Below are 10,686 nucleotides of genomic sequence, written 5' to 3'. Positions count from 1 at the left end.
TTATTGTTATTGTGAACATGGGCCTAATTATTGTTCGATTTAGTAAACAATAATTTTTCGATTGGCTAAAAATTTATTTTTTTCAGCGATCTCATGTAATGAATTTTCATCTAATTACATCAATTCAAACGTATATGTAAAATGGTAAAAAAATGTAATACTGCAAAGGTTTACTCAACTGTAAATTAAATTTTATTAAGAAAATATTTTTACAACAAACATGGAATAAGTTAACAATGATTAGACACCTTCTAAGTCATATTGTCATTTTTCATTTTTGAAAATAAAATTTTCATTCTATTCTAAAACCATGCTAATTAAAAAATTCTATTCCTAGCATAATAGACGCCAGAGTTTTTATTGTTATTGGGAACATGGGCCTAATTATTGTTCGATTTAGTAAACAATAATTTTGCAATAGCATAAAAAATTATTTTTTTCACCGATCTCATGTAATGAATTTTCATCTAATTACATCAGTTTGAACGCATGTAAAATGGTAAAAAAAATTTAAAACTGCAAAGGTTTACTCAACTTTAAGGGGAAGTCCAACATGTGAAATGTAAACAAACATGAAATGTAAACAAACCATGCACATTTTTTCGCAGTTCTCATTTGCGTAGACAATAAAAATTTGTCGTTTTCTTTATGAAAATGGTAAATTAATGTATTAAAGTTGGTTACTATACTTTATTTAACTAATTATATGAAAAAATAAGTACAATTATAATGAAATGAAAAGTGCACTGAATTAGCAATTTTTTCAAGGTTTCGAAAAAAAAACCATTTGAGTATATCTGAGGCACGGACGTTGAGCGCCTAGGTGGGAGAAGAATGTTGAGCCATTGGACGGTCACATCTTGGAAAGGGTAAAATTCTACAATTTTACCCCTTCTCTCACTTTCTCCCACCTAGGTCCTCAACGTCCGTGCCTCAGATATACTCGAATGCTTAAATTTTTCGTAACCTTGAGAAAATTGTTATTTCATTGTACTTTTCATTTCATTATAATTATACTTATTTGTTCACATAATTAGTTCAATAAAGTATAGTTACCTAGTCTAATATATAAATTTACCATTTTCACAAAGAAAACGACAAATTTTTATTTTCTACCCAAATGAGAAGTGCGAAAAAAATGAGAAAATTGCTAATTCAGTGTACTTTTCATTTTATTATAATTATACTTATTTCTTCAGAAAAGTTGTTAAAAGAAGTATAGTAACCTAATACAATATATCAATTTACCATTTTCACAAAGAAAGTTACAAATTTTTATTTTCTATTCAAATGAGAACTGCGAAAAAATGGGTATGATTTGTTTAGATTTTGAACAGTTTTTTCGCAGTTCTCATTTGAATAGAAAATAAAAATTTGTAACTTTCTTTGTAAAAATGGTAAATTGATATATTGTATTAGGTTACTATACTTCTTTTAACAACTTTTCTGAACAAATAAGTATAATTATAATAAAATGAAAAGTACACTGAATTAGGAATTTTCTCATTTTTTTCGCACTTCTCATTTGGGTAGAAAATAAAAATTTGTCGTTTTCTTTGTGAAAATGGTAAATTTATATATTAGACTAGGTAACTATACTTTATTGAACTAATTATGTGAACAAATAAGTATAATTATAATGAAATAAAAAGTACACTGAAATATGAATTTTTTCAAGGTTACGAAAAATTTAAGCATTCGAGTATATCTGAGGCACGGACGTTGAGGACCTAGGTGGGAGAAAGTGAGAGAAGGGGTAAAATTTCAGAATTTTACCCTTTCCAAGATGTGACCGTCCAATGGCTCAACATTCTTCTCCCACCTAGGCCCTCAACGTCCGTGCCTCAGATATACTCAAATGGTTTTTTTTTCGAAACCTTGAAAAAATTGCTAATTCAGTGCACTTTTCATTTTATTATAATTGTACTTATTTTTTCATATAATTAGTTAAATAAAGTATAGTAACCAACTTTAATACATTAATTTACCATTTTCATAAAGAAAACGACAAATTTTTATTTTCTACGCAAATGAGAACTGCGAAAAAATGTGCATGGTTTGTTTACATTTCATGTTTGTTTACATTTCACATGTTGGACATACCCTTAAATTGGTTTTCATTTAGAAAATATTTCTACAGCAAACATAGAATAAGTTAATAATAATTTCAAATTCCTTATCAATTATGTTGGCATTTTTTACTTTTAGAAATAAAATTTTTATCCTATTCTCCTACTATGCTGATTAAAATAATTCTATTCCTTGCTTGATAGTCACCAGGGTTATCACAGTTATTGTTAACATGTTAATTGTTGTTCGATTTAGTAAACAATAATTTTTCGATTGGCTAAAAATTGATTTTTTCAGCGATCTCATGTAATGAATTTTCATCTAATTACATCAATTTAAACGCATGTAAAATTCACTGCGAAAGTCTACTCAACTGTAAATTGGTTTTCATTAAGAAAATATTTTTACAACAAACATAGAATAAGTTGATAATAATAATAATTTCAAATTTCTTATAAATTATGATGGCATTTTTTACTTTTGGAAATAAAATTTTTATCCTATTCTCCAACTATGCTGATTAAAATAATTCTATTCCTTGCTTGATAGTCACCAGGGTTATCACAGTTATTGTTAACATGAACCTAATTGTTGTTCGATTTAGTAAACAATTATTTTTCGATTGGATAAAAAATGATTTTTTTCAGCGATCTCATGTAATGAATTTTTATCTAATTAGATCAGTTTGAACGCATGTTTAAATTTACTGCGAAGGTTTACTCAACTGTAAATTGGTTTTCATTGAGAAAATATTTTCTCAACAAACATAGAATAAGTTAACAATGATTAGACACCTTCTAAATCATATTGGCATTTTTCATTTTCAAAAATTAAATTTTTATTCCATTCTTCAATTATGCTAATTAAAAAAATTCTATTCCTAGCCTAATAGACGCAAGACTTATTATTGTTATTGTGAACATGGGCCTAATTATTGTTCGATTTAGTAAACAATAATTTTTCGATTGGCTAAAAATTTATTTTTTTCAGCGATCTCATGTAATGAATTTTCATCCAATCACATCAATTTAAACATATGTAAAATGGTAAAAAAATGTAATACTGCGAAGGTTTACTCAACTGTAAATTGAATTTTTATTAAGAAAATATTTTTACAACAAACATGGAATAAGTTAAGAATGATTAGACACCTTCTAAATCATATTGGCATTTTTCATTTTTAAAAATAAAATTTTTATTCTATTCTAAAACCATGCTAATTAAAAAAAATCTATTCCTAGCATAATAGACGCCAGAGTTATTATTGTTATTGTGAACATGGGCCTAATTATTGTTCGATTTAGTAAACAATAATTTTGCGATAGCATAAAAAATTATTTTTTTCACCGATCTCATGTAATGAATTTTCATCCAATTACATCAATTTAAACGTATGTAAATTTCACTGTGATAGTTTACTCAACTGTAAATTGGTTTTCATTAAGAAAATATTTTTACAACAAACATAGAATAAGTTGATAATAATAATAATTTCAAATTTCTTATAAATTATGATGGCATTTTTTACTTTTGGAAATAAAATTTTTATCCTATTCTCCAACTATGCTGAATAAAATAATTCTATTCCTTGCTTGATAGTCACCAGGGTTATCACAGTTATTGTTAACATGAACCTAATTGTTGTTCGATTTAGTAAACAATTATTTTTCGATTGGCTAAAAATTTATTTTTTTCAGCGATCTCGCATGTAATGAATTTTCATCTAATTAGATGAAAATTCATTACATGAGATCGGTGAAAAAAATAATTTTTTATGCTATTGCAAAATTATTGTTTACTAAATCGAACAATAATTAGGCCCATGTTCACAATAACAATAATAACTCTGGCGTCTATTATGCTAGGAATAGAATTTTTTTTTTTAGCATAGTTGGAGAATAGAATAAAAATTTTATTTCCAGAAATAAAAAATGCCAATATGATTTGGACGATGTACAAATTATTATCAACTTATTCTATGTTTGTTGTAAAAATATTTTCTTAATGAAAACCAATTTACAGTTGAGTAGACTTTCGCAGTGAATTTCACATGCGTTTAAATTGATGTAATTAGATGAAAATTCATTACATGAGATCGCTGAAAAAAATAATTTTTTATCCAATCGAAAAATAATTGTTTACTAAATCGAACAATAATTAGGCCCATGTTCACAATAACAATAATAACTCTGGCGTCTATTATGCTAGGAATAGAATTTTTTTTTTTAGCATAGTTGGAGAATAGAATAAAAATTTTATTTCCAGAAATAAAAATTCCAATATGATTTGGACGATGTACAAATTATTATCAACTTATTCTATGTTTGTTGTAAAAATATTTTCTTAATGAAAACCAATTTACAGTTGAGTAGACTTTCGCAGTGAATTTCACATGCGTTTAAATTGATGTAATTAGATGAAAATTCATTACATGAGATCGCTGAAAAAAATAATTTTTTATCCAATCGAAAAATAATTGTTTACTAAATCGAACAATAATTAGGCCCATGTTCACAATAACAATAATAACTCTGGCGTCTATTATGCTAGGAATAGAATTTTTTTAATTAGCATGGTTTTAGAATAGAATAAAAATTTTATTTTCAAAAATGAAAAATGCCAATATGATTTAGAAGGTGTCTAATCATTGTTAACTTATTCCATGTTTGTTGTAAAAATATATTCTTAATAAAATTCAATTTACAGTTGAGTAAACCTTAGCAGTTATACATTTTTTTTACCATTTTACATGCGTTTAAATTGATGTAATTAGATGAAAATTCATTACATGAGATCGCTGAAAAAAATAAATTTTTATGCAATCGCAAAATTATTATTATTTTCATTGAAAATAAAATTTAAACTAACCTCAATATGGGTATCCATAATTTTACTACTCGTTATTTCTTCCACTGTTAATTAATTAATTGATTGATAATATTAATTAATTAATTAATTGATAATATTAATTAATTAATTAATCAATCAATTGATAATATCAATAATGTTAATTAATTAATTATTCCATCAATTGATAATATTAATTAATTAATTCATAATATTAATTAATTAATTCATAATATTAATTAATTAATTAATTGATAATATTAATTGATTAATTAATCAAATAAGCAATTTACTTATTTATAAAAACATCACGTTCACTATTTCCGCGAAGAAAACTATTTCACTTTATTTTCTGCATTCCCTAAATCTCCACGCCAATGTCTATTTGTAATAATACACAAAATGTGATACTATAGACATCTCGCGGGCTTCTCAGACCTTCACTTTTATCATTTTTACAGATTTCTCATTCACCATCGAGAATGACACTAACTATAGCATATTGGGTCAAACGCCGTTTGGCGCAAACTGCCTTTGGTGCATTTTGATAGTTACCATTGAGGAACAGTGAAGCTTATCTTTAGTGGTACGCGAAGGTAGTTTGAAAGTAATTTAACAGATGTCTCTGCTGGTTCTAATTTTGAAAATTTCTTCATGTGTTAAAAAATTTTTGTTACATTTTTTTTGCCATTAAATTTTTATTTATTATTTTATTGCAAATTATACTTAATAATTCTAATGTTATAATATATTTTATATTATATATTATAAATACACAGAAAATTAAAAGGCATTAAAATAAGCTACTGCAACGCTTATTATTTTAATCCAATTTTGCTTATTTAATCCATTTTGGTATTAAAATAAGCAAAATTGGATTAAAATAATAAGCGTTGCAGCTTATTTTAATGCCTTTTAATTTTCTGTGTATTTTATAATATTCTTTTTATATAATATATAATACTTTATTGTTAATTGCCCCCACAGCACCGAAACTTTCCTAAAGATTTCCTAAAAATTTATTTGAAATGTTCGGAATATTTAATTACAATGTTTAGTAAAAATTGTGTAAATTAAATGTTCCACTTGAATAAATGTTTAGCGCGAAATTTTCCTGAACATTTAAATGAAATTTTCAGGAAAGTTTCACAGTAAACATTTATTAAATCAGGACATTTAAATCTTTACACAATTTTCACTAAACATTGGAATTAAATATTCCGAATAATTCAAATTAATTTTTCACAAATTACGTAAGTTTCTTCCTTTAACCCCTTAACTGTTGATGACGAAGATTTTGGTCGTCAAATCTTCGTCATCGCAGTTAAGAGGTTAAAAGGTAATATTTGAGGGTTTATTTTTTTTAAGTTGTTATTTACATTCCCAGGATTAATTTTATGTAGCAGAAAAAAATTTAGATAAGCTTTAAACGCATGAAATTGACTGTCTCCATTTACCCCAAGATTTAGAAAATTTCCTAAAATTTGGGGTAAATGGGGACAGCATGGTTTCTAAGAAAGTTTTAAGAAAAAAGTTTCCTTAAGACTTTATTTACCCCAAAAATTAGAAAACTAAGGGTAAATGGGGACAGGTTGTTATAATTAACCAAATTGACAAAAATCAAAAATTCAAGTGAATTTCTGTTATGGGAGTCATAAGGAATAAGAAAAAAAATTTGGTATGATTTTTAAGTCTGTTTTCTTTGAAATGCTCGACAAAATACTGAAACAGTTTGACTTTGATTTTCAAGTTTTTATGCATATTAAGCGATAACTTTTTTTATCTTGCTGTCAATTGTCAAGATAAAAGCTTGGCAATACTCAGAACTTCTTGTAGGTGATCTGAGGTTAAAATATTGACGTTGAAATTAATTTTAAAACTGTAAATTAAGCTTTAACACCTCTTGTCCTCATTTACCCCAACTGACCCTATATTCTTTTAGTTTTTAAAATACTTTTAATTTAGATATTTTTCCTTTTTTCTAAACTTTTGAACTTTTTTTGTCACTTTTGTATCTTCAATTAAAAATGAAGTTTCAGCTATGTATAAAAATAATAATAACAATAATAATATTTAATATAATAATAATCAATTATGATACCTAATTAATAAAAATAATATTATAGAAATATGAAAATATAATTATTTCAAAGTCTGAAAGGATAAATTTATCTGAAACACACATGTTTCAAATATAAATATATATATATATATAAAGTAAAAGTCCTATATATGTGATTATTTCATATGCAAATGAAGTACAGAAAACTACTATATAATTACAGTCTTGTTACAATTTCTACAAATGAGAAGTCTTGTTTGCTCATAAATTTATTGAATTATCGTCTATAGTGTCAGAAGTAATCCAGTTCAATAATATTATACTAGAAAGACTTTTCTCTAAATTACATCGAGATTAATTTATAGAAATATATATATATACGCGCACTTGTTTTATTTTTTAATATCTATTATATATAAATTATATATTTTCATTATTTTTAGAATAAGATTTTATATATATTTTACGTCAAAAATGTTATTTTTAAGAAAATAATTCTACATATGTGACGCGCTCTGAAGAAAGGGACCTGACGAGGAGAAAAAAATTATAGGTTATGTTTTGAAATTTTTAAATTAAAATAACATCAACACTCAATAAAAAATTATTATTGATATTTAAGTATTCATTACATTCAAAATATTCAGATAAAACTGATTTTAATTTTATATAAAGAAAAAAGAAACTTTTTAATCAAGGTAAGTATGTAAAACTATATTGTAAACATAACCTATAATTCATTTGCTTCTAAAGTCCTTTTCTTCAGAAAGCGTTTTTTTTTTTAATAATTATTTATTGCATATTCTTTTAGTAAATTTATATAAATTATTTTTGAAGTCAAACATTTTTTCAAATTAGGTTCTCCGTTGAGATGATAAATCTATTCCCAAGAAGCACGTAATATAACCTCAATATCAAGGTAATATTACATGTAAGATTCGTAATATAACGTTGTAATATTACAGTAATCTTACAGTGATCTTAAAATGTCCGCCTCAAGGTAATATTATCGGTAATGTTACTGTAATATTACGCGCTAATATTAAGGTAATATTACAGTAATATTATACCGTAATATTAAGGTAATATTACAAGAGAATATTACAGTAATATTATGGGAACATTTCTCTACGAAAAAAATCTACCCATCCAGGGAATCGAACCCCGAACTCAAAGCACACGAGTCCAGAGTTTTACCAACAAGCCAAATTGACTTATAATATATTTACGTTTTTTATGCTTTATGAATAACTCAAATCAGTCTGTAATATTACTGTAATATTACTGTAATATTACTGTAATATTACCGTTAATATTACAGTAATATTCCCGGTAATATTACCTTGAGGCGGACATTTTAAGATCACTGTAAGATTACTGTAATATTACAGCGTTATATTACAAATCTCACGTGTAATATTACCTTGATATTGAGGATATATTACGTGCTTCTTGGGTTTAAAATATTGAAGTATTCAAATTGACAAAACAAAAATTCTATACCAATTCAGATTTGGAGAGAAATTATTTATATATATATTTTTAGAAATTTTATTTTCATCAACTCTTGTTTTAAAATTATTTTCTTAGTTTTTCTTTATACGATAGAAATGTTGATATTTTCTACACTATTTATTTTAATATTTTAAGTTTATCTGTCATTAATATTTTATTTTTATTTAATTATGTGCAAAAGAAGAAATAAAATATATATATTTTGAGAAAAGTTTTATTATTTAATCTCGCAACGATTTCTATTAGTCATTTTTATCGTTTACTTTATTGGCTAATAAAAAATGATGAAGCGGAAATCTCATCCCAAACATATATTTTTTTAACGATAATTTTTTTTTATTTGTTGACAAACACATGATTTCTTGTGCCTTTAATTTATTGAAAATATACCTACATAATTTTGTATTACGGACTGTGGAAATCATATTGTAAGAGTAATAATGGGAAAAAAATTGAACTTCTATAGATTATGGAAAATTAAGACAAAATTTAGTAATAATATATTTTTTCCCTATTGTAATTTATTTAATTTATTTATTTAGATTTATTTATTTAGAATTATTTATTTCTTTCATACAAATTGTTACATTTGTTTATTTATTTCATTATTAATTAGTATTATTTTTAATTTAGTTTCATTTTGTTTTTAGTTTCTACTGTTGCGGTAAAGTGTTTATAAACTTTTGAAAATTTTATAGTTATTATATAAGCAATTTCAAATGAACCGATAGTATAGCTCGGGCGGTGAAGCGTCTTGGCTTGCGGTCGCCGAGGTTAAGCACATCCAAGCACGGTTAGTACTTGGATGGGTGACCGCCTCGGTACCCGCTATAGCCCTGGTGTTTTCGCTGCAATCGAGATATACTAAGCGGGAGGTTTGACGTCGAGGATATGTTTGTGCATTTGGATGACTATTTTAATGTACATTCATGACTCGACAGTAAATAAACCGGCTGTATTCAGTAGAGGTTTTCCGTAGTTTCCCTCTTCTCTGATCAAGAAAGGGTCAGGCAAATGCGAATACTTCTAATAAAAGTCGGCTACGGACCGCAATTTGGGGACTTGAGGAATTTGGGATTTTCAAAAAGGTGGGGTTAAAGATGGGGTATACAGAGCGTAAAAACTATAAAAAGGTGTACGCAGGAAATCTAAATATATATAAGCAATTTCAAGTATACAAGAAAAACTTATTTATTTAAAACAGCTAAAAATTTTGATTGCTTATATTTTATACCTTTAAAAAAAATATATTTTTGGTCTAATAATTTTAGAAACTTATTTTGATTACAGTTAAAGTAAAGAAAAACGATTTAACATTAAAAATTAAGGAAAGGAACCACTTTTATTTTAAACCCTTTAAATTTTAATGATTGCACAATTTTATATTCTTTTTATTGCATCATTTAGGTCCCAATAGCATACAAGGTGGTCAAAAAATAAATCTTAATTTTTTACCATTTTAGAATTTGCATTTTTTTTTTAAATAAAATTTTTTTGAAAATCCATAAGATTCTAAAGAATCTTCAAAAAAAAAACTGTGTAAAAAAATTGTCGATGAAAAATAGTAAAAATGGTCGAAAATTAAGAATTTCTTTCTATGACGACCTTGTATGTTTTTAGAATCCAAATGATTCAATGAAAAAAAAAATATTATTGTGCGATCATTAAAAATTAAAAGGGTCAAAATAAAGATGGTGCCTCCACTTAATTTCTTTCTGCAAATTTTACGTCATCCCTTTGAGAAATTCTGATCCTATTAGAAATTATCCTTAATTGTTTACTTAACCTAAAAAATATTAATTTAAAAAAAATGTATCGTTTTATAAATATATTTAGAAAAAAGATGTCATATTTAAATAAAACAAAGCCAAATATTTCAAATAAATTTTATTTCAGTTAAATAAAAATTTTATTTGCGCTAAATAAATTTTTATTTTAAATTAAATTTTTATTTAACCCTTAACTGGCACAATTCTGCTTTCGAACGTAAATGGCACAACGGGTCTGCTGGACCCGACGTATTCAAACGTGTATTGTACAGCCGGTATTGAATATTTTTGCACAAAAATTTAATCTGAGGTAGTTTATGACGTGTTTTTTAAAATTTCATTAGTTTTACAGGGATTAATTTATTTTAAGTTAGTTAAAATAATTGTGAAAAATAAAACAAAAGAATTGCGTGTTTTTACATA

This window comes from Leptopilina boulardi, unplaced genomic scaffold (assembly GCF_019393585.1).
Source record: "Leptopilina boulardi isolate dan_hultmark-lab unplaced genomic scaffold, ZJU_Lbou_2.1 LbouV2_310, whole genome shotgun sequence".
NCBI lineage: Eukaryota > Metazoa > Arthropoda > Insecta > Hymenoptera > Figitidae > Leptopilina > Leptopilina boulardi.
Note: the sequence above shows the minus strand (reverse complement) of the source record.